At 40.9% G+C, this 24,866-nt stretch overlaps 1 protein-coding gene across 2 annotated transcripts in view; it reads right to left on the minus strand.

Annotated features, from left to right (window-relative positions):
- Positions 1 to 22,014, minus strand: part of PlexA (plexin A) — a 137,370-nt gene extending 115,356 nt beyond the window's left edge. The window contains exons 1-2 of one of the 2 annotated variants that reach the window (XM_089170965.1): positions 20,893 to 22,014; positions 18,321 to 19,452 (exon numbers count right to left, since the gene is read on the minus strand). The gene's annotated coding sequence lies outside the window, so the exon portion shown is untranslated. The remainder of the gene's footprint in view (positions 1 to 18,320; positions 19,453 to 20,892) is intronic. The other variant, XM_089170966.1, reaches the window with a different exon arrangement.
- Between the last annotated feature and the right edge of the window lie 2,852 nt (positions 22,015 to 24,866).

Below are 24,866 nucleotides of genomic sequence, written 5' to 3' on the forward strand. Positions count from 1 at the left end.
CGCACGAACTTGCACGAAAGCGTTCGATCGGGCGTGCGCGGCACTGAACTACGGTGCTTATCCGGCGCACACACCACGTTGCCTTGGTGCTTGCTTGCTTGGCATCGAGGGGGTGTCGCGTGACCACCAAGTAACGAAATACTATACCGTCTGGCACGAAAGCCTCTATAGACCAAAGCCGGGGAGAAAACCTCGTCCTTTTTTCGCCTCGCGCTCTTTCGATCTTCGGATTTGCCGTAGGTCCAAACGGCCTGGAGAAACAATGGCGCTTCCTAAAAACTCATCTTCCATCTTTTCCTCTCTCTCTATCTCTCCTCCGACAAAGTTTCTAGCTACGATTTCAACGTGAAATTTGTGCCCCCTCCTTCGGGATCGATTCTCTTTTATACTCCCCTATCGGATTTACTCGGGAGCTTTATTCGTATCTCCCCAAAGAACGTTTCTCTTTAACTCTCAAGATCGTCGACCAAGCCGAAGAACTTATTTACGTAATAAAAAATTGGCATTCGCCAATAAAGAGAGTACAATAGATTTTTTTAGTAAAACACATATTACTTTGTAGATTTCGTAAGGAGCAAGTGCGCGCGGTTAGAACAAAGCGTGCAAAGGTTTCTGGAACGGGTGGCAGGGTCGCACGAGCGAGCCTTCACTGAGTTCAACGACGCAACGAGTTTCACCGAAGTGAAACCGCACACGTTGTTTCTTCCCGATGATCGCTCGACGAATGCGCTTTTGCGCGTTCTCACGCATTTTTATTCTATCGCGGGGAAAGCTGATAGACGTTTACGGAATTTTCTGCTTCGTCTATGGGATTTGCGAACGAGGATTACCCAATTGTTTTATTTATTCAATAATGGAAAGATGCAAACAGAGAGAATCTACAATCGAACGATCGAATTTCATCTATGCTTTTCTCGAATTATGAGACAAATTCTGACATAACGGTTAAAAGCGACGCGAAACTCGACACCGGCTGAAGCTTCGTTGCGCGAAAATAATACGAGCGCACAATCCGCGAACTATGACAACGTTAGCAGATATTACCAGGCACGATGTGAAAGTTTGATCCGCCTCTCGTACGGCAGGAGCAACCTCCCGTCCGTCCGTCCGTCCGTCCGTCTGTCCGTCCGTCCGTCTGACCGTATAAATACGTATGCAGTACTTACCTAGATACGTGCATAGAGAAGAACGGACGTGCACCTACCGTGGCTCAACGAAAAACTATCATATGCCTTTCGAAAGATCTATTCGAAAAATGAATGAATAAAGGATATCTCTTTTCTCGGAAAAGGTAGAACTCAACGACGCTTGCGTCAGAGTTGCGTCAGGCTTTGCGTATAAACTAAGTCGTCATATGACACCTCGAATATCACTTTTCCACGAAAAGTATGCTACGAGATGCGTTCGCTTTCTTGGCGGGAAATTCGAACCGAGCAGAGTCCGCGCGAACAACTCGCCAAGCTTCGAGATGTATTGAGTATACCTCTGATTTATCTGTACTATAACATTTTGTATATGTAACGACAAAATTAATTGAAATATCTCGTTCGTTTCGATACAAATCTTATCGCGTGTAAAAGATGAGTTAAGGAGTAAAAAGAAAATATCTACAGAATATCTCTTTATAATTTTTATACAATAAAATGGGAGAAAACTAGAGACAGTAGAAATACTATAGGTGCAACTTTAGCAATTTGAATCGTTGCAAATGTCTCGAACGTATTAAGAATACTCGAGGATGGATGTTAATGTTTCAAAGGTGAACGTCGTTGTTCTCATCTTTTGCGAAGGTTGACGCCTCGTTGTCGTTCTCGAGGAATGCGCTTCGCCAATCGTATTATCGGGACATCCGTTTTGGTCATTGTACTTGATAGGCCAGAATATAAACCCACGCCACCCACGCTCTCTCTCTCTCTCGCGCGAACGACTATAATGCAATTATCATCGTATCGAGATAATTAGTAAGGGTACATTTCAAATAGAAAATAGCGAAAGAGAGAGAGAGAGAGAGAGAAATAAGTTTTCTCTCTGCTCGTTCTTCATAACCGTTATATTATAACTTTCTCCTACGATAGGAAACAAATAGTTGTAAGTCTTGGAGACGGAGATCGAAATGGAGATCATCGAGCCAACCGACTAGCCCGTGCACGTTCGAACACGTACGGATGAGCACCGGAGGTTGTAGTGTTCCGTGAAAGAGAGAAGAGTGTGAAGCAGAGAGAGGTCGAGAGAGGGGAGGAGCTCACGGGATAGGTAAGAGACATACGGTCGTTGGCCGCATCGGACAAGGCTGCTGGCAAGGAGAACCAGGGCTGTAGCTCGATAATAAAACAGGCGGGTAGTGCCGGGCTCGAGAAACGATCGTAATAACGGAATGCCGCCTTCGGCTTTAAACGTATGCAGGACACTTTCGATTTTTACTCCAGTCTTTCGTTCTCCCTTCTACTATCTGCTCTTCTCTCGTTACAAAGTTGCTATATGCATCAGTTCTTCCCTTATTTTTCTTCTTACTTACATTAGAGTAAGAGTTAGTACTAATAAAAGTAATCAAATTCCTATATTTATTTAGAAATCATTCATTTGGATAAAAGTTGACGTAGTGCGACTGACGTGAGATTAACGGAATATAATAATACGATTCCATGATATTTGATCTGAAGAAGGGTCGCGCGTCTGGAATGCAAACACACAAGTATCGTATAAGAATTTCTTTCCAATTTTGGTCCCACCTCGAGGCGCATTATCGACCATTATTAATATATTTGTAGCAACGAAGAAGGAAAAATGATTGTAGCGCATGCGCGAGTCCGAGAGCAAAAGTGCCCGGTTATTAATCGACGTGGGCGTGTTAGGAGACGTCCTTAAACCGTCGACGATTCGTTTAAAGAACCTCGACAAGAAATTTCTCATCCGCTTGTCGTCTGCCCTCTCCATTCTCTACTCCATTCTCTACTCCATTCTCTAATGTAAGCTTGGCTCGATTATTGCTAGCACTAATCGCGAGCAGTCGCTTCGACCGAGAAATTGGATAAATTCTTTCGGCAAGGAAACACGAATAGGTCTTTCCCCTGACTATTCTTCAATCTCTTTCCTTGAATTTAAATTGAAATTAACTCTCTCTCAGGCGTTAAAAAACCTTATCCCTTTCTATCCCTTTCTAATCACAATAAAGAGAGAGAGAGAGAGAGAGAGAGAGACGAAGCTTTCGGTGGTTTCTAATTGAGCCGCATTACGTAGAATCCAACAAACCCTCTATCATCTAAAATTAAGTAGAGAGTAAGCTTATTTAGATTTTAATTTAAAAAAGAAAAAACAAATAGTTTTATTTTAATTGGATATATTTGATTTCTCCTGGAATTCTGGATGGAAAGAAAAATAAATGTACAAAATTCCGTAGAATTAGGTTTAATTAACTGGTAAAAAAAGAGAAATAAAGGAGAAAGAAAAGGTCGAAAGGATTGGTCGATCGAGATTTACAATGGAAGAAGGAGAAGAAAAAAAGTCCAAGAGTTAGGAATGAAAAAGCTTATTGCTTAAAGCTCTTATTGTTAGTATTCCATGGAATAAGAGAAGAACGGATCGTCGATGAAAGTTCAAACTTCAAAGTTGGAAACATTATCGAGCATTACAGCCCTGAGTAGAGCTCAGAGAGTAGCCGTTTTGCCATATAATTCTCTGTCTCGGAATTCTCTTCGGTCCTCGGAACGCGAGTATCCTCTGGCACCGAGGTATCGGTATAAAGGAGGAACGTTCCAAGGACAAAAGGATATTTTGCGTTGCTGTGTCCGCCATAGTAGACGAATAAGTATGTACTAGGAACGATCCTTGTCATGGCGATGGTAAAATAGTAGCGAGTACCAACTGCGAGTACCAACCAGGTACTCCAAGAAAAGTCTTCTTTTCTACTTCCACTAGTCGAGCGAAAAGTCAACGCGAAATCGCGAACAAAAAGCGGCTAGGACAAAGGGTTCGATGGAGAAAGAAAGAAAGAAAGAAAGAAAGAAAGGGACGAATAGATAGACGGAGAAGGAAGGGGAAAGAGAAAACAAAAGCGGTGCAGTAAATAAAAGGGCTGTGGAAGCGATCGGTCGTTAATACTCGTTGGGTGATTTCGAGCACGTCTTTCGAGCACGTCCTTCGAGCACGTCTTTCGAGGTTCCATCCAAATGCACGATAGATCTTTCTTTTTCTTCTTATCCTTCTTCTCTTCTTCTTCTTCTCTTGTCCTTCGAGGTAAAATCAGAGATCTTAGGGAGGAATGGTTCGATCGACGCCAGCATAGTTCGAACGCGGACATAGGATAGTTCCGGTCGACCGAACTATTCGACGTGGACCGAATTATTCGATCGAGCATTCTAGAGGTAGATGGAACCATTCTAATAGTCCATTCTAATAGTCCATTCGATCAGTTCGTCATTAAGCAACCCGCTTTCTTCAAAAATAGAAAGGTGGCGAAGAAAATGAATGACGACCTGTTTGACGGTTGTCGCGCTTCTCCTGCAACTAATTATCGTCAGCGAGTATATTAGTTAAGACTACCTTTGATCGAGCAAAGTTCGTTCGAGCTTGACTTTCGACGATAGAAGCATCCGAAACTAAAGTTACTGGTGAACGAAGGCGGAGCAAACACGTTGGCCGACCCAGAAGTGAACGAGCCGGAGCCGGAGTCGAGTCGAGTCGGGTCGGGTCGAGTCGAGTCGAGTGACCTAGAAACGTCAAAACAATCCAGTCGAAATAACAACGGGTGCTACTACCCTCTATCGCATCGGAGATCCCCTCCCCCCTTTTTCCTGTACATCTTATGTTAGTGGTTGTAATACAATGTTCTACTATAGGTCCACAAACTCCTACCGTCAAAACTTCTTATTAGATCAATTAAATCATTTTTATTTATAGACTTGATCGAAAATTCTAAAGGAACGTCACGCACGCGATTAAACGAGAAAAGGGATTAACAGGAAGATTCTATTTGAAAATGAATAAATGAAATAATTATTAATCGCGTTGCGTAGACGGGTTCTCAACTAAACGCGAAGCGAGGACGCTCGTCGTACTTTTATCGATTTACATAACACGAATCGCGTTAATACGGATTTACCGGCGGAATTATAAATATTTATATTCCTAGTAAGCTCGGTCGAGAACGCGAAGAACGAGACTCGTCGACGATCGATCCAACGTGGTGGTGCATAGTTCCAACACTCGTAGCCGACACTCGTAGCCGACACTCGTAGCCGACACTCGTTGCCGCCACCGCAACCACCCCCGCAACCAACCCCGCAATCACCCTGTCGATCCTGCGGATAATTGCAATCTTGACCGTGCGAAGCCGAGTACAATCCGGTTCCGATGTTGCGAGTACCAAACACTATTCCATCTATCCAGATCTATACGTTAGACAATTTTGATTTAAAACACCTTCCGTTATATGGTATCTTTCATCGTTAACTATTGACTTTACAATCCATTGATTTATCCAAACCTAATGAAAATGAATTTTCTCATCTCTCGGATTAATAAGTTAATCGATCAACGACAAAACGATTCTCACTATTCATTTCCCCTAGATTTCCTCGAGACGATCTTTCGCAATGTCCGACACGTTGTTGCAAGCATTATCGGAAACTCCCGGCGAACTTGATACTGTTATCGATTTTCTACGACCCAAATACGGGAGAACAGCTCGTCGACGTTCGTACGATACCTACATAAATGTATATATGTAAGTACGTATAGAATATGTACATAGATAGGATCATGCCTATATATCTTTAGGTATGTATATGTATATCAAATCGTAGATCGTGTCACGAGGAGGATGTCCGCGTGTTCTCTATCGTACAGTCTTGAATTCGATTCACCAAGCCGTAGCAAGAGTTTACATCGCCGAAAGCAGCTATCTGTCGATATACCTATATACAATATATTATGCAGTAATAGTAGTAGTGATACCTATACAGCACGAGTAGCAGATATTATAAAATAGTATCGAAACGAACACTAATAAAGCGATTAGGAACAACTCACAGATTCTTTTATTTTTATTTCATTTCATTTCATTTCATTTCATTTCATTTGATTTTATTGCATACCTGCATTTTCTTAACGAAGCAACGCGACAAGTTTGTGGCTTGTTCCCTGCCACCGACCAAGCTTTTCAACCCTTTCGCGCCAGTGCTAAAATCAAGCTGCCTTTTTCTACCCTCTCTCTTAAAAGGGGAGCACCCGACAAAAAAAAAGAAAAACAACATTCCCTGTTAATCTTTTCACATGGAACAAGAGAATTATGTCGGGATCATAGTAGATTGTTAAATGTACATCTTAAGGATATAGAAGATTCGATGTTTCAACTTTGCCTTTATCGTAGCTTCGTTTCTAATTTTGAGAAAATCAATCGTAACATTTTCACTTTCGCTTTGGGTAACATTTCCACTTCGTTTGGGACTTTGCCAAGGGACACGGATCGATCATCGCGCAACAACGACGATCGAGCTTTACTTTTAAAACGTTATCTCGACGAGAGAATGGCATTGCTGAATGGCATTGCTCAATGGTATTGCTGAATGGCATTGCTGAATGGCTTTCCTGATAGCGGCGGCGGCGGCGGCTGCTTCTCAGCGCGAAAGAGAGAGAGAGAGAGGGAGAGAGAGAGAAAGACAAGAAAACGTTGCAATCTTGAACTAAAAAGTTGTTACTTGCGATTCAAACAGCTTTAATTATCTAATTAGCAAGTTGTTATGAAAGTTTGATTTTTCATTTCGGTTGGAAACACTCGTTAAGGAAACGCCTTCGAATATGTCTTTGGCACACGATTCTAAACAAGAAGAAATGATTTCGTCGTACTCTGAACAGACGACGGTAAAATTATGTAGTAACATAATATTCCCCAAAGTGAGCATTATCAACACGCAAAACTAAAGTATTATACGTTCGTTGGTTCTTCGAGCAACGTGACGGCGCGGCGCGGAGCAGCGCGGCGACCACCCTTTCGCTTGGGAAGAAAGGGGAAATAAAAGGGTTTAGGAGGAGAAGAGACCGCACGACTCGGCGTGATTTATTTTTCGTGAAAGTGCCGAGAATAAGAGAGAGAGAGAGAGAGAAAAAAACGCGGCGTTGATCGCGCTCACTCGTTTATATATAGTGCTGGATCCGGTCGTAATTATATGCTCATGGTACACAAGTGAATTATGTTTCTACGTAAAACAAAACGAAAAGGAAAGAAAGAGAGGAAACATATTTATATATATATGTGTGTTTACGCCGAGCCAAATCTTTTTCCTTTGAAGTCGACGTGGTTTAGAAATTTTCCAGATGCTGAGAGAAATTTTCTTTCTTTTACGATCCTACAAGAGATAGAAGAAATTCTTGCCCCCACATCTTTTATATTATGAAAATTATTCATTTCATTGTACAAGGTGATGTATAAAAATATTTCACCAAGGGTTATAATAAGAGAGAGAGAGAGCGAGAGAAACAAGTCTTTGGCTCTTTTTACAAGGTACGGTGGTGTTGGCCGCCCGGGTTGTCCCCCGTACGACAATGAGGAATCAATAGTCGCAACGGAAACGCCCCGCAGGTACGTACCAACCTATGTAGATAATATATATACGAATATATATACGAATACTAGGAGTATTAACGCCTTTCTTCTTGCCCCTTCTTCCCCCTTCTATCGCATAGTAGTTTGTTCTTAGCGTCGATTTAGCCGCAATTCGTCGAGCCAATGGGACAGCTTTGACAGATTCGTATCTGCCCCGGCACACCGCGATAATTTGATTCTCGAGCGAGCGAGCTGACGGAGGGAGATAGATGACTAGATAGATAGATAGATAGACAAATAGATGGATTCACTCTGCCATTGAAAGCGCGGAGAAGGTTGATCCTCGAAATTCCAAAGAAACACATTAGAAAGAAGGGTCAAATGAAATAAACGATAGTACCGAGTCCTTTAATCTTACTTTCAAGATTTATACGTTCATTTGAACGACGTCGTAAGTTTTTCTTCGAGGATCGTTTTACGAAAAAAAAGTAGCCTCGATGGCCACGATTAAAATCGAAAACGTTCGAATGAATAACGACGATAGGATCCAAGTCGAGGAGAAAAAAAGGAGATGCATTCGACACTCGAAAAACTTTCTTTGAAAGAGAACGTATCTGTACGTTTTATTAAAAAAACAAGATAACAATAAAAAATGTAGGAGACTCCTAGATTTATCGAGGCGCAAAGTGAAATCTGGTTATCAAAGAGAAACGCATTGGAAAAAAAGTAGAAAGTAAAAAGAAAAGTAAAAAGAAAAAAAAATAGAAAAGGGTGAGGATGAGGGAGAAGGAAAAACGAAACGAAGCTGACGTGAAGATAATACACTGTGGAAAAAAATTGATCGGATCAGCGAGAACGTGGCATCTCTCTTTCTCACCCCTACCGCCACCCTCACCGCCACCCCCAACCGAACAATCCCACTCATTCGCCATCTTGTCGCAGAGAGACAAGGCACGCGAAAGCACGTTCCGTGGAAATTAGATTCGCCATATGCGTATCGAGCGTGTTACGTTGAAAACTAAATTTAAGCGACGAGAATAGCGAGGATGACAAAGACGATAATGTAACTTTCTACAAAATATTATACATGGCACAAGCTTCGTATATATCGTGAATATTTTGACCGATGTAATCGCTTAACTTACAAAGTAATCTCGTTAGGTGTTATCTTAATAAATTTCACCATATTCAATTTTCTATGACATCTTAACGAAAGGAGAACTTTTTTCCTAACTTGCAGAGTAAAAAATAAAATGCGAATATGATAGTATGTACTTATGTACTTATATAAAAGAATGATCGATACGAATAAAAAGAAGAAAAATATTGTCGAGAAATGATAGTTTAGATAAAAAATAAATTATTCTTAAGGATTCTTGGCGTTTAGTTTTTGTTGCTACTATCTATAGCCATACAGCAAACAGATCTAGAATGAGTCCGTGCAAAGGCTGATGGTGGTGGTCTGAGCAGTTACGATAAAATAAATCCGAGGGCAAAGGATTAAACGTAGCACGTAATACACATATATTGCACGCTCACGCACAAGCACACGCACAACCAACCGAACGTATGTTCGAAATTCATGATCCGTAGGAAGAAAAAAGTGTAAAAATAAAGTGTAAAAAGCATTGACCATTTCGTTAGAGAACGTTTTTTTCTACAGTCCACATACTCCCCAACATACTTATTCTTTATATATTATTATTCTTCTTTTCAAAGATATCTATGCTCACGTATATCTATACCTATATACCTATATATGCGTTCTTAAAAAAGTATAAGAGGCGAAAGAGATAGAATTGACCTCGGATATTCTTCCTCGCAAGATATTTGCCCGATGAACCACCACTCGTGGATGGTCGAACAAATGTCGATCTAACTTTTTATTAAAAATACTTACCTACTAGTTTTAGTTGTTTCATCCATTAATTGAATTATACGATTTAACGGCAACATAAACATAGAATAATAATGCATTGTGTAATATTTACATATTATATTGTAAATATAATGAAACATCGAATTCATTAAAATCACAATTAAAATGGGGAATCCTCTGAATGAATTATTCCACGTTTCGTTAATGAAAACGTAGATCGATGAGGCATGTAAATAATTGCAAAGGAGAACGTAATTATGCGGAGGAGGACTTTTGCGAATAGATAGGTATTGTTCGGAAAGCGATAAAGGGATAACGTCATTGCTCGATACCTATCCTCGTTATGTGCTACACAAATTTATATATATATACTGAAGCTATATATCATTTCTTCATATATTTATTTATATAGCATCTATGGGGGTACAACGTACACACATAGAATAGATGGAACAATTGGTGATTTAGGCAAGAGTTAGCATCGAGTCACCAGGAAAAAGAGAACTCGAGAGTGAGAAAGGGAAAATCGATTTATTCGGACGAAACGGTTTTCGACGTAGCCCTAATCTCATCGTCGGTCTATCATTGTTCTCCTCTTATCGGACGTATACGTCCATCATACGTAGCACGCGATTACAACGCGTAATCCAAATAATACATTATGCTGGTATATTTTAGCCATTGCGTACGCATGTACATAGAGGAGTACATAGAGTAGTACATAAACGCTATAGTTTAAGTACCTAAACCGAATGTACATCTATTTGTATATACGTAGTATGTAGATAAGTGCGTGCGAGCTCATCCTCCCCCAAGCCGACACGACATTATACCTTACTCGTCGTCTATGTCGGTAGCAAAGGTTAAAGACATTAAAACCGTCTGCGGTGTGTAAATCCTATGCTATACATAGTTGGTGTGCATGGACGTATCTCTCTCGATTCAAGGCTCTCGTTTCTTCAATGAAACACGAACTGTTCTTCTCGTTTTCTTCCAAGTTTCTTCTCAAACTTTTACTAATGAAAACGACCCGACATTGGATTTTGTGCTCTTACGATAATAATCCAATAATCTCCTTATTATTTCTATTATATAAATATTATACACTTATATTTCTTTTAATACGATGTACGATGTCCTTCTTTGGCGTAAAACGCGTAAAGCGATATCGATCCGGACTCGCGCGTACCCATTACTCACAGGACAAGTCTTCGTCGTCGTCGTCGTCGTCGTCGTCGTCAGTGCAACAATAATAAATTATAACTCGTATTCTCGTATCCATATTTCATTGTGCCGCATTCTGAAATGTACGCGTCGATGACACGTCCAAGAAAATTCTTCCTCCACGAACGACTTTCTTACTTTTTCTTATTATCTCTAATTCAATGGAGAAAGTGAAAAGATACACAAATACGATCGATATAATAGAGAGTAGAAACGAAAGGATAAATAAAAGAAAAAGAAAAAGAAGAAGAAAAAATAAATATAGCCACTATATGTGTGCGTATGTGTATGATCGAGAGACGACACGCATCGTCGATTCGTTTGATTAAGTTTGTAACTCGTATGAAATTTTAGCCTCGTTCTCTCGTTATTGTCGCAATTGCCATGCATCCACCAACCTATCCCACCAACGCTCTCGTTATGTCGCAGCGCTGAAAACGAGGCTTAACGCTTAGCCGAGAGTGGGGGTGGGGATCGAACCCTTGGCAACGCACACCCTGAAGGGTTTCCAACCCCTTTTTATAGAAAGAGGAGGAAGAGATAGCGAACCCCCTTTGGTACGAGCAGAGTATGTACTCCCAGCAAACTTCACCTGAATCATCCAATTCAGTGGAACCCTTGAAGAAGAGATTAACGCGCCAGGGTCGCGTTGTGTCGCGTTGTGTCGGGTCACCGACACAAAGAAAAAGAGAAAGATCTCTTTCGATGATCGCAGCCAAAAGGAAACAACACCCGGTTAAATCCTACATCTTATCGAAGTAATTGCTTCATTAGCAATTGCTTGCGTATAAATATAAGTATGTGTAAAGTTTTAAAACTCGTTGATAACTTGTTGGTAAGATTGTTGATTTGTAATAGGAAGAAAATAAAAAGAAATAAGAAGAATCGATGAGAAGAGTGGGATTTTAAGTGGATTAAGACAGCAGGAGTCTTAACGAGGAAGAGAAAAGCTTACATTAGAGTCGTGCATAGAGAATCGATTCCACTTAGGCTCGTGACCATCGTGACCATCGTGACCATCGAGCGTCGATGAAAGCCGATAAAGATTGAACGTCTTTTTTCTCATTCTCATCCTTTTCAAAGGATGTTGACTTATCAACACTCGTCAAAACCCTGACATACAAGCCGCTTTGATCGTATTGGCTGAAAGGCTTTTTAGATTATAGATAGATTTTAAAGGTGAATTTATAGATGAATTGTGCTACGCAGTGCAAAATCCAAGACGATATACTCGTACGTACGCAACGCTAATTTTCAAGTAACTTTCTCGAGGACCTCTAGTTTTCAAGCGTTAATGCATCTATGTACTTGCATGACGGTCGGTACAGTCGGTCGTATTCATGGTCGATGGAGAGAGAAGGAAAATCACAAACGTCCTTCTCCATCCAAGATTCGCATTAACGTTGCAACAAATGTAGGTCTGTCCTTTGTGCCAGCCGAATACGTGTAACTTGCGAAACGAATACACGCGAGGAATAGCATAATTAACCGTGTCGTTACAACGTTACGTTTCCGACTACATTTTACACGCGATGTATTCACTTGCACGCGTCTCTATGTATTGTTATATGTCAAGACACACGAACAACCTTCTCCATTTAAACATTTCAATCTTCTCTCGGAATTCCGTCAGGAGCACTGTTCCATTTGCTTCGACGAGAGAGACAGAGAAAAAGTGCTTTCTTCTTTATCTCCTTGCTTTTCTTAATTAACGATTTTTACCAACAGAAAAAATAATGATATCTATGATGTGGTGTATCATTAGCGTTTTTGCGAGATTACGTAGATACGCAAGGGAACGAAACGAATAGGAGAGTGCATTGGTCGCGCGTCGTCGTGTGTTTGCACGCGCACACGTGTCACTCGCAAGCTGCATCGCACCTCTGCAATAGCACGTGCAACCTTCATTGTTCAACAGAACTCCTTTTTTTTTTCTTCTCTTCAAGCTTGTTGAAAAACGGAAATGCAGGATTTGCCATTAGCTCATCATCTTGGTTCTAACTTGGTCCCATCCTTTTAGCTATTACCCTATACGATGGTATAGATGCTATACAAGATGAAATAAGTTGATTGAAAAATAAATCAACGTATATTTGACTTTATCCGCTTCCATGATTCGACCATCGACTAGTGCCTCTAATCGATATCTTCGAACACGGAAAAATCTCGACAGCGAATCAAATAAAAAGACTCGAAATTTCATTTCGAGTTAAATCCCTTTTCAAAGAGATGAATTTGATTCGGTTCTATGAATAGCCGATAAGATCGTATCTCCTGTACGTAATAAATAATTTTAATCCTTTCTCTCACTTTTATCCGATCGTCTATATCTACGCAGCTATCTATTCGCCTATCTATCCATCTATCCATCTATCTACCTATCTATATCTCGCTTCGCTCCCCCTTTTCATCGCGTTCGACGACAAAGAGGACTTTTATCCAGTACGAAATTTCGAAGCAATTTTCGAGCATCCTTGCCCGTTCTTTATGACCCTCGATTATGAGCACGAGTTAATATGAGACACACACAGGGACATACGCAAACAGACAGAACTATGGAATTTTCCCAAAATTCCAATCTTTGTGCAACCTTTAAGGGTTTCTTATGGCGCGCATCTTACATTTTCTCGCCAGATTGTACTTGGAAATTTACAGGGTAAAAAAAAAAGACCTCTCGCTGTCTCCCTCGTTTAAAGGACATTAAGTTTTCGCGATTGAGATTACCGCGACGTACGCGATCCTTCTAAATCGCCGTGTCGGCGCGTAAGCAACATTATCGTTTTAAACCTTCTAGCAAGACCGACTTTATCTTCATGCGCCATTTGCCAGCTTTGAAAAAATCTTGCCGCTACATTGGCCGCCCAAGAGAGAGAGAGAGAAAGAGAGAGAGAAAGAGAGACCTTCTCCAAGAGGAGAAACCTCTGATTTCTTGCAACCTCTGATGAATTGCAACGATGAAAATTGTTCCCACCACTACTAAGTCCAAGGAATTTTTGGGTGTTACGCGATAGATTATTTAAAGACACGAAAGACCGTTCGGCTTTGATTCCGTTAAAAACGTCCTCCTATGAACCGAAACGGAAACGGAGCGACGCTTTTCCCGAAATAGCAATAATTTTCTCGAGTCGCGGTACTCGACATTATCGGAAACGTCCCATCGCTCATCACCAGGAGCTACGACGACGAGGTGCTTCGGAAGGCCGTCCTAGGGTTCATTCCCAAGATCATAAATCAGTAGGCGCGTTGAGACGATAAATCACGACGTTCCGTGCCGGTGCTCACGGTCCGATTCTCTCCTTTCCATCCTGGACTTGGTACTTTGCGAGTCTCACCCTTTTCTCTTTTCTTTCACGGATCAGTCGTCCGTAGGAGCGCGTAACTTTGATTCGCACCGCAAAATCCTTTGGAAATCGCTTAATTGTTCGTTAAAGGAAAACAGAGAAAATTTTCGAAAATGCGTTTCGAAATGATGCGTCAAGATATACGTGGTATACGTGTGCAATTTACGAGCACGTTTCTTCTTCTTTTTCTACAATGCCAAAAAATACTTTGTACGTATAATGGAGAGAGCGTCAAACGAGAAAGAAGTCAGCAAGTTGGTGTCAAAGGAAGAACAAGAGAGAGAGAGAGAGAGAGAGAGAGAGAGAGAGAGTGGAAATCGATAGGTAGGGACAGTGGATAGCAAGTAAGAGAAGTTAAGTCTCTTCTTCTTCTTCTTCTTCTTCTTCTTCATCTTCTTCTTCTTCTTCTTCTTCTTTCGTCTTTCAGATGGTAAAGTTTAGAAAGCCCGAGGCGACATGGAAGCCATGGTAGGAGAAGAAAATTCTTGTGGAAGGGGAATAGCTCAAAGTTCGAAGCTCGATGCGGCCAGAGGCCCCGAGAGACGAACCGAGAAATAGAAGTAGAAGAGGAACAGGAGAAGGGAAGGAAAATAGACAGAGAGAAAGAAAGAAAGATAGGGAAACAATGTGCTCTCGGAGAAAACGCACTACGCCAAGTAGAAAAGTCTGACGAAAAGGAAAACGGAGGAGAGGAGAGTAGAAGCTGATCAGAAGGAGAGAAGGCAGAGAAAGGACGAAAGGTTCGTACAGGAATGAAAAGGATTGAGCGTCCGTGTACGCGAATGCCAACGTATTTCTCGATAAGGAAAGACAGAGAGAGCTACTCCAAGTTGGAGATATCCCACGAATTCGTTCCTAGAGTCACAATGGAAAGCGCAATACAGATTCCAGTCGGAGAGTTCGCTTCGTTCGAGCGACTCTCGACAAACGTACCAACGGATTCGAATTTCAATCCGAGAGAACGAGACTTTACGAACAAAACGTCAAATACTCCGTGATTTTATTTGCAAATCTACCGGAAGCTTCGTCCGGTCGCAATGAAATTTTCTCCAAAACTTTGCTTTTCGAGTTTAAACGAAGCCCTACGACTTGGGAGATTCGTTTCTTATAAATAAGTTGCAATATTTGCAACAAGATGATTACAATTACTTTGGATATAGAAGGTAATTACCGAATTATTAAGATACCGGTGTGTCACAGTTCTCTTTTCGTTCTCTCCCTGTCTCTCTCTACCTACTTTGACGATCTTTCATAAATTAGACAAACAATTGTCAAGGAAAATGCAAAGAAAAATATTACTCAAAGTGGAGTATAAAAATTCATTCAAATCTTCGACATGTTCTCGAATTGACCGAATCCATTTCGAAAAATCACGTTCCAGGATCCAACGCGATACTCTCAAATTGTATTCTCCATGTTGTATGGAATATTCCGTGTTCGTTCTTAACATATAATTTTTTCGGCAGAAATTCAAAGCGTTAGAAAGAAATGATGCCTAATGTTAAGCTTACTTACTTAATGCTAAGTTTCACCGATTTGTAAAGAGTCCGTTTCTTGATTGGATTAATCAAAGTGTATTCCAACCACGATTATCTCTCTCGCACATATAGTTTCGAATATAATCCATGCCACCTTTAGTCTCTCTCATTCTAATCCTTTTTATTTTTATTTCCTTCCTCTTTTAGCTTCGGATCGAAAATTCATGTTACGGAGGCTCAAGAAGTAATTCGAGTATTCGAATTCCAGACGCGCAAACATATATACCTATACCTATACGTACCGGAGAAGAAAGGAAAAAAGGGAGAGAAAAAGGGAGGAAGAAATACCTTGGCAAAAGTTCGAGTATGAAAGAGAACAGGGATATATTTCGACAAGGCATACCGAGACGAAAGGAAACGTACGGACGAGGGACCGAACGAGGGACCGAACGAGGGGCCGAACGAGAGACCAAACGAGGGACCGAACCAAACTGACAGGAGCCTCTCTCTCTACCTCTCTTCCTCTTTCCTCTTAAGAGAAAGAGGAAGGAACAGGTTGAAGTTGGGTCACAAGATCTCCTCTTATTTGTCTCACACCACCCTTTTTATTGAGATTCCTCGAGGTAGGCGCTATGGCGTATTGTCCTCGATTGAATATAATTTATATTTAATATCTAAAAAGTGTTTATAAAACTCCTACGCGCGCGTTGAAGGATGGATTAATAATATTATTAAAAAGGACACGTAAGAGATTCTCTCTCTATCTTTCTCTCTTTCTCTCTCTCTCTCTCTCTCTCTCTCTCTCTCTCTGTTATTCCTGCGAGTTACCTGTAAATTTCCAAAAGAAACGATAAAGAAAGGAGAGAATACATTGACCCGAGAGTCCGTGCCGTGAGAAAGAGAAAGAGAATGAGAAAGAGAAGTACCGTCGCTAGCCTTCTCATTATCAGCGAGGTCGGACAAGACGTTTTGCAGTAATCCAAAGGAGAGTTCGAGTCGTGACAACGGTGAAATATGTAGCCAAGGTGGTACGAAGTGCAACGAAGCGAAAGGATGGATCGCGGAGGTTGGTGAGAGACGACGGCATGATATAAACCGAGGACACGAGAGGCCCCGTGGGACTGCCAAGCCACACGGTTTCGCTCCTCCTCCTCCTCCTCCTCCTCCTCTCTCCCCCACCACTCCCTTTCACGGATACGAAAGCGAGAATCTAGGACTCTTTCTCGTCCTCGAAGTGCACGCGCACACTTTGTATGTGTACCTGTGTACACCTCGTCCGAATCGTGGCCAAACCCGATTCTTTCCTCTTCTTCTTCTTCTTCTTCTTCTTCTTCTTCTTCTTCTTCTTCTTCTTTCTCTTACAAAAGTCGTTGCATCATCGTTGAGCGCGAGGCACACGATCCCCTTCTATAGGCTGGTGCATCGCGATGCAATTCTACTCATTTTTACACGCTATATTACATTAACCTTCTCCTTTCGCAATTGTTTGCTCTTATTATTGCATTCCGTAGGAAAGTTGAAAGTTCAAGTAAAGTCTATAATAAAATTGTAATGTGATATAAAAGTAAAATTAGAAAATTACAAAATACGGAAGGATTGGATAAAGAAGCGCGCGTAGCCATTGTATTTCGTCCCCGCGCGTGGCCTCGAATAGAAGAAGAAAACAAAAGAAGAAAAGAGTCCAACGTCCAGCAGGAGTAACCCTCCAAACAAATACATCGTGTAATCCGACGAATACTCCCTGTTATTTCAGGTACCTTCTCTCCTCTCCCCCTTCGACCCTTTCCTTTCGACCCCAAACGAGCATGTTCGCATTTTCCCTCGTCGATCGGATTATCGTAGGCACTATTTCAAAAGGGTTTTCCCAAGAAGAAAAGGAGGCAAAGCAGCGATTGAAGAGTTTTTATTGCTCGTTGGGTGCGTGATCTCGTTCGACTCCATTTCCAGTGCATGCATCCCCTGTCACCTTCGACCCACCAACTTGAGCAACAGCCGCTGTCCATTCTTTTCCTCGTATTTTCCAAGCAAAATTGGTACTGGTGCTGGTGGTGGTGGTGGTGGTGGTGGTGGTGGTGGTGCAAACCGCATCGCCAGTGTACGGCTTTTAATGGTTTGTACGCCTAGGTATACCAACGAAAATTCTTTCATCCCCGATTAACTTTAAAGCTGGACGTTCCGCGTGCAACCGCTAACGAAGCCGCGCAATTTTTGCGTCTACTCGTCTCTTTCTTCGATACGCAACCCTGAAGTTAAATTGAAAAGCAAAAGAATGCGGTGCGTGTTGCGGTCATAAAAATGAAATAATCTCAACAGTTTTCCTTCTTCTTCGTTGTTTTGGACGTACGCTAGTTAATAAGGAAGAAGGTGATTATGATATGCGGTTAGCGATAATAAGCTTGGCGATCGCAGTTTAAACACACACACACATCCATTTAGTGATAATTCAATTAAGAAATCGTTTTTTCATTTCAAAACGTATTATCTGCAACACCAAACTTGGTTCGATCGATCAAAGGAAGCGAGCAAGGGATTTCATCTATCATTTTATCTATCTGAACATACAAACTACAACTACTATTATTCCTTTTTGCCCTTACAACGTGGAACTTGGAGTTCTTATAGAGCATGTGCGAAGATCATTTGTGTTGAAGAAAAGTGTGGATCTCGAAAGTTGTTATTAAAAAATGATCGATAAATCGAGCTAGACTTGTTTAATCTTATAAGAAATATGATGAAAGAAAAAAAAAGAAGAATAGAAAAAAAAACGTTTTGTTTGAAAACTCTCATCAACTCGATTCTTCGACGTTTTCTACAAGACGAAGAAGAAGGGAAATAAAAACGTAAAGAATTCGACTTACCCACAAAAGAACGGCGTGGTAATTCTCACGAAGAGTGGAAGATGAGAAACACTTGGAAGGAACTCGATAGAGCTGCCGCTTACTTTCGCGTCAAACGCGAAAGGGAAGGAGAATCGGTGCGGTTTGGGGGGGCAAATTCAGTCTCGCACGCCCCCCCCAATCTTAAGTTTCGATCCACCGGAAGCTCTGTGCCACCCCTTAGCTGCGACGCCGACGACGACTCGATGACGACGACGACGAAAAGAACACACACACGCACTTACCCGCACGTACACGCACGTACACGCACCTACTTGACTTCACACTCTTTTTTTATAATCAAAATGTTCCTCTCTTTCCTTCTTTCCTTATTTCCTTCTTTCCGTTCTTATTTACCTCTAATCCGTGTTATCTTCCTTCAAGCACCACAATTTTCAGCAATTAATCGATCAATGTACAAAATTGGTCAAAATGATCATTTTAAAAAATCTTTCCTTTACTATGGTTGGCATCGCGTTAACATAAGCTCTTTTATCTCGCAATACCCAAGGCTATACTTTTCTCTTCTCGGCTTCTTCTCAAAATCCTTTTGCTTTTCTTTTTTTTTTCTTCTTCTTCGTCTTCTTCTTCTTCTTCTTTTTCTTCTTCTTCTTCTTTTTCTTCTTCTTGTTCTTCTTCTTCTTCTTCTTCTTCTTTAGCGAGGACACACGCGACACGACATCTATCTGTCTGATTTATATACCTATTCCTATCCTTCCTATCTACCTATCTACCTATCTACCTATCTACTTATCTATCTATCTATCTATCTTTCTATCTATCTATCCATGTATCCATCTATCTGTCCATCTATCCATCTATCTATCTATCTATCTATCTATCTATCTATCTATCTATCTATCTATCTATCTATCTATCTATCTATCTATCTATCCATTTATTTATCTATCTATCTAACTAACCTATCTAAGTATGTTTTCGTCCCGTGTCGCGCGAGCGGACCTTTTAAACGCGCAGAAGCATCGCGAGTCGTCAATTCCTCGTCGTTTCTTCTTCTCTCTTCTTGAAGAAAAAAATCGAGAAAAGAAAAGGAAGATTTTCCCTCTATCTCTCTTCGCCGGATTCTCCTTGAACCAAGATTCTGCTTTCGTACCTGCAAACCAATTCGATTCGACTATTATCTTTATTCTTGATCATTATTGAAACACAAAATGGCTAAATATTATAAACAAAAGTAATTTATCTTGTTAGATCTGTATAACATTTGATAAAAAAAGTCTGCATTAATTTACCACTTTATAAATCAAATAATATTGCTGCTCATTATCTTCGTTTAAATTCAAAGATTTCGCATATAACTTTAGGGATTGATTTCACCCCTTTGAAAGAGCGATCCCCAAGACCAGTTGAAATATTATATATCATTATTCACATTCTCTGTGCTACGATATAATTTCACAAAGCTCCATTCAAATGAATGATTTTGGACTTCTCTGTGACCAGAACGAATCGAATAATCAAATCTATTAATTAATATTATCGATTCTATGTCATTAATCCGTAAGATTTTCTTCGAAAAAAGACACTTTAGCCAATTGTACAAAAATTACTTATCTCGACATTATTTCTCCTTTAGAATAATTTCTCTTTATTTCATTCGCATTATTTGTGAAAATAATGTGTGTGCGAAATGCGAGAAATCTCGTAATTCGTCAGTAATGTATTAATTAAATATTTCCAAAAAATAAAGATAATGACGAATCCTTTTCCTTTTTTGTTTCGTCTTTGCAACCTTGTCCTTTAGCACAACTCGTTGATTCTAACGTCGATAGGAACGCCGATAGGAACGTCGATAGGAACGTCGATAGGAACGTCGATAGGAACGTCGACACACACACACACACACCTTTTCTCTTTTATCTTGGAAGATACTACCTTTCTCCTTGGCAAGAGTTACTCCTTACTTCAGCGATCACCCACGCTTCATACGAGATTTCTCAACGTGTTCAAGTTATTTCGATCACGATTGCATCTCATTAGCATTGCTAATAGAAATTCGCGCATAAGCTCGCTCGATCTATCTCCCTTGTATTCTTTAACTATCTAAATTGTAAATAAACGCGATTGCGACGTATTACCAAACTTATTCAATTATTGATTAGAACGACAAAATAATAAACTCTCGTCGATTTATCGAATCTCACTCATGCACTTGAAGAAAAAATCAAACCAAACGCATATTTCGATTATCTCATGTATCAACAAAATATCACTGTCGATATTTTAGCTAGACAAGAAAAAAACAAGGAAAAACATGGAATAGATTAAACTAAAAGACGAGCCATCGACGAGAGCACAATCGTTACTAATCCTTTAGATTCCATGGATTGAGCAATTCAAATTCGGCGCCTTTTCTACCCCTAAAGCTTCTCTCTAAAAGAAGAGAGGGGGCGCGAAGAGCGAGGGTGGAGAAAGGGTCGCGCGACATCGAGGTTAGGGGCGGCGAACCCTTGCTGGCTCGCTCTCTCTCCCTCCCTTCCTCCCTCTCTCGCACTTTGTCATTCGCTCACAGTTTTTTTAGTTTCACGCTTACCGGCCGGGTTCGTTCCTATTCTTCCTTCGGTCCTTGTTTCGTCGTATTCTTTGACAACGGGTCCAGTGGTGACTAGGTCCGGTAGCAGGGTGCTTCGATTTGTCGGGGGATCTCACCGCCTCGCTGCTAAAATGGCGATCGAAGTGACAGCTTTGGCCCCGCCGCCCCCTTTTATCGCCGACTCCGAGAGCGCCTTGGCCACCCCTTTGAATTTCTTCAAAGCGTGCTTACGCACGCCGGTTCTCCTTCTTTCGCTCCAACTCCATATATTGTTCTTCCTATATCTCTATGTCAATAGAATCACACTTTCTCCCTTTATCAAAAAACATCTATCTACCAATATAATGTTCACATTCTCCTAAATTTACTTTCCCTCTCTTTTGTCCTCGACAAAGACCTTCACCCTCCTTCACCCTCCTTCACTCTTCTTCACCCTCCTACACCCCTCTTTCTTAGAGAAGAAGAAGAAGAATATATGTCGCGAAATATTTTACTTTGCAACGAAAAAAAAGTACACTCGCGTAAGAAGGTGTGTCACAAGACGACGAACAAACCAAAAGTTTTGGAAACAACGACGACGACGACGACGACGACGGCGACGACGACGACGGCGACGACGACGACGACGACGTCTCGTCGTTTCCTCCGTAGGATGGCGGCTCCGATCTCTCTCTTCTTCCTTCCCACCACCCCCCCTTTTTTACTCTCTCTCTCTCTCTCTCTCTCTCTCTCTCTCTATCCCGGACGACGCCTACACCATCACCGCGCGCGTACCACACCACCACCACCACCACCGCCACCACCACCACCACCACCACACCACCTACGGTAAAAGAGACACAGAGCACCGTGCTTGCCCGGACTCACGGGACTCGACTGGGCTATGCCAAGCAGGGATACCCTCGTTCCCGTTCCCGTTCGCGTTCCCGTTCCCGTTCCCGTTCCTGTTCCTTTCTCTTGTTCTCTCTCCCCCTGTGGCGCACACGCAGCAACGAAGCGCCACCGGCTACCCTCGCGCCGAACAAATCTACTAACCGTCTCGACACTTTTTGCCCAACCCCAGCACACGATATTACTGTCTTCTTTAATGACGTTGTTCCTTGCCCTTCCAACCTCCCACGCCCGCTATCCAACCAATTACGTACGCTCCCGCTCAGGCACGTAACCGATGCTGCTAACTCTCTTCCCTAATTGGTGTATTACGATTTTTTAATAAATATCTAATGTTTTTCTATAGTTTTTAGTATAAAAAAGACCCGATAAACTTCATGTGGAAGGAAAAGTTTGAAGAATATTTTGTTTCGTTAACGGGTCATTTATGAAAAAAGGATTGTTTCAATTGTTTTTAATGTAAATAAGAAAAATCGAGGAATATTTTTCGAATTGCGATGCTATTTCGTGGGTGCTTTGATTAAAATCGGTCACCCTTAATATCAAAGAACGGAACAGACACGATCCTGATGACTACGATGAAGCAGCACGCGTTACTAACAGGTGTAAGCGACCGAAAAACTTTAATGATCCGCCTTTCATATGATAGTGTACCACTCGTCGCGCTTTTCGAGCTTGCCTGAATCGATTGGAGGAGCATCGTTTATTTATTCGTATCGTTAGAAATAAATTCACCTGGAATACAGACTTTTTTTACCGATTTTTCGCGGTAAAAGGGCTGAGATTTGGAGCGAGTCGAATTTCTCTTATATTAAAGATCATTTTTGGAACGAATTTAAAGAAAGAAAAAGAAAAGAGCTCGAGAAGAGGCAGAAATTTTCATTTCATTCCTTTGTAAAAAGTATACTAAAGATTTAAATAAATAAACAAGAAAGAGAATAAAAAGGAGATATACGATAAAAGAAAAATATTAACGAAGAAGACCGAAAGAGCAATGATTGAAAGGAAAAAGGAGGAAATAACGCGGGGCTCCCTTGGGGCCCCTCCCCACGACGGCCCCTTCGGAGTCGCAAGAGTCCTCGAGCGGATGTACGCACGCGTTCGAGAAGCCGCAATTAACCTGCGGACCTCGATCGTTAGAATTTCTTGGCGGTGTCGAGAGTTGAATCTTCTTCTTCTTCTTCTTCCTCTTCTTCTGAGAATAGCCGTCCTTATATAAAAGCATGTACTTTACAAAGGTCGTATTAAAAAGATGAACGTATTAGGACGAAAGATGTGCCTTGTGCGACGTGAGCACCACCTAAACGATGAATGCTTATTACTACTGAGATTTAGTTTGTGTTTAGAGATTTGCTTTTCTCTTGATAAGATAATACGCAATTGTAAGCAATTGAGTGCATCGACAAGCCAATTAATTACTAACAATCCCTTGATCAATCTGCCTATCTAACTCACCATCAAACTCGATAACGTGGCGGAATAACAATACGTATCTAATTGTAGGTACTTTATTTTCGGCCAAATCGACCTTACTGAAATAAGTAGAATCGTTAAAATAGACGAGGGCAAAGAATTCTTCTCCTCCGTCGTGAAATAAGGGAAGAATGAGTTTTGCGATCTTTCCTTACGATAAGAAGAAAAGACGATGCGGTTGTAAGACTCTCGGTACTCATACTCCTTCGTAATAACCTCGTAATACTAGCCATTATATGCTCGGATCATCGCAAAACAATTTTTCATCGTTTTAATGGATTCTATCTATACTAAGAGGGAACATTTGGAAGAAATTTCCAAAGTTACTTGTACGTTCGCAAAAGAGTTTTCATTTTTATTTGACCTTTTGTAAAAGCTAGCTATAAAAATCAAGCCACTGGACGCTAATTTTCGTTATTTGCTCGCATAGTCCGTTTAATTTCATTCTGGGACCGCCGACACGCTAGGGATCAAAGTTCTACCGTGCCAGAGAAAGAGATAGAGAGAAAGAGAGACAGAGTTGGAGAGGAAAATATATCAGAGACGCATGTTCCGCGGCGCGTAATTGAGTCTGTAACAGCGTCCAAATCAGCGCGACGACCAATCATTATATTACCCTGAGTCTCGTTCTCTTCTCGTTCTCTTCTCGTTCTCTTCTCTCTCTCTGTCTCTCTCTCTCTCTCTCTCTCTCTCTCTCTCTCTTGTCGATCAACGTTCGTTAGTCAGAGCTGCCCTACAATAGTATCGGTTAAGCTTCAGCTTTGTAGTTAAAGCACGAAACTAACGTTTACTGCATCTAACAAATGCGCCTTCCATCTCGCCTTCCATCTCGCCTTCATCTCTATTAACGATTCTATTGGTCGTCTATTCGAGTTGTCTTTATAAGCGAATCAATTCCAATCGCGAAATATTTTTTTTACCGTGTTTTTCATAATTAAACATTACATCGTTCATCAAAAGAATACATTTTTATTAATACGTTATATTTCTCTCCTTCTTTGTCCTTTGTATTACTGTCAAAGTAGAAAGATATTCATTATCATATAGTGGACTAATATGTGTCTTTTAGTATGTCTTCTATATAACAATCATAATTCTTCCCTGAAATAGGGGCGATGCGATAGGTAGTTAGATAGATCGATTACACTTCCTTCGAAACTACCTACTAAACAAGCTTCGTAGGAAGTACGCTAGCAATTATTTCGACAGTACTTGTGTATTGTCTTACAATATCGTTTAATAAACTTTACGACGTAAGTAATATTAACTACCGGGATCTCCTGAAAATTGTTTCTTATACTTACCGATGATCGTAATTATTAACAACGAAGCAAATTTCTATTAAACGCTTACAACTATATATTTGTGATCGATCGATCGCTCTAGAATAATCTTGATATAAATCACGTGGGCATTACTAATATCAAGTTCAAGCACAAGTTCCGTCTTCTCTTCAAGAAACAAAATATATCTACATATCATATGTACATATTTATCTACATATTTATCTATATATTTACGTACGCCGAAAATAGGATTGTTCAAGGCTGGATCGTTAGCGAGTCCATAAGATCAAAGTTAAACGTATATTAGATAAGTATTACATTTAA

Source organism: Polistes dominula, unplaced genomic scaffold (assembly GCF_049000335.1).
Source record: "Polistes dominula isolate Pdom_NZ unplaced genomic scaffold, Pdom_raw_medaka contig_31, whole genome shotgun sequence".
Lineage (NCBI taxonomy): Eukaryota > Metazoa > Arthropoda > Insecta > Hymenoptera > Vespidae > Polistes > Polistes dominula.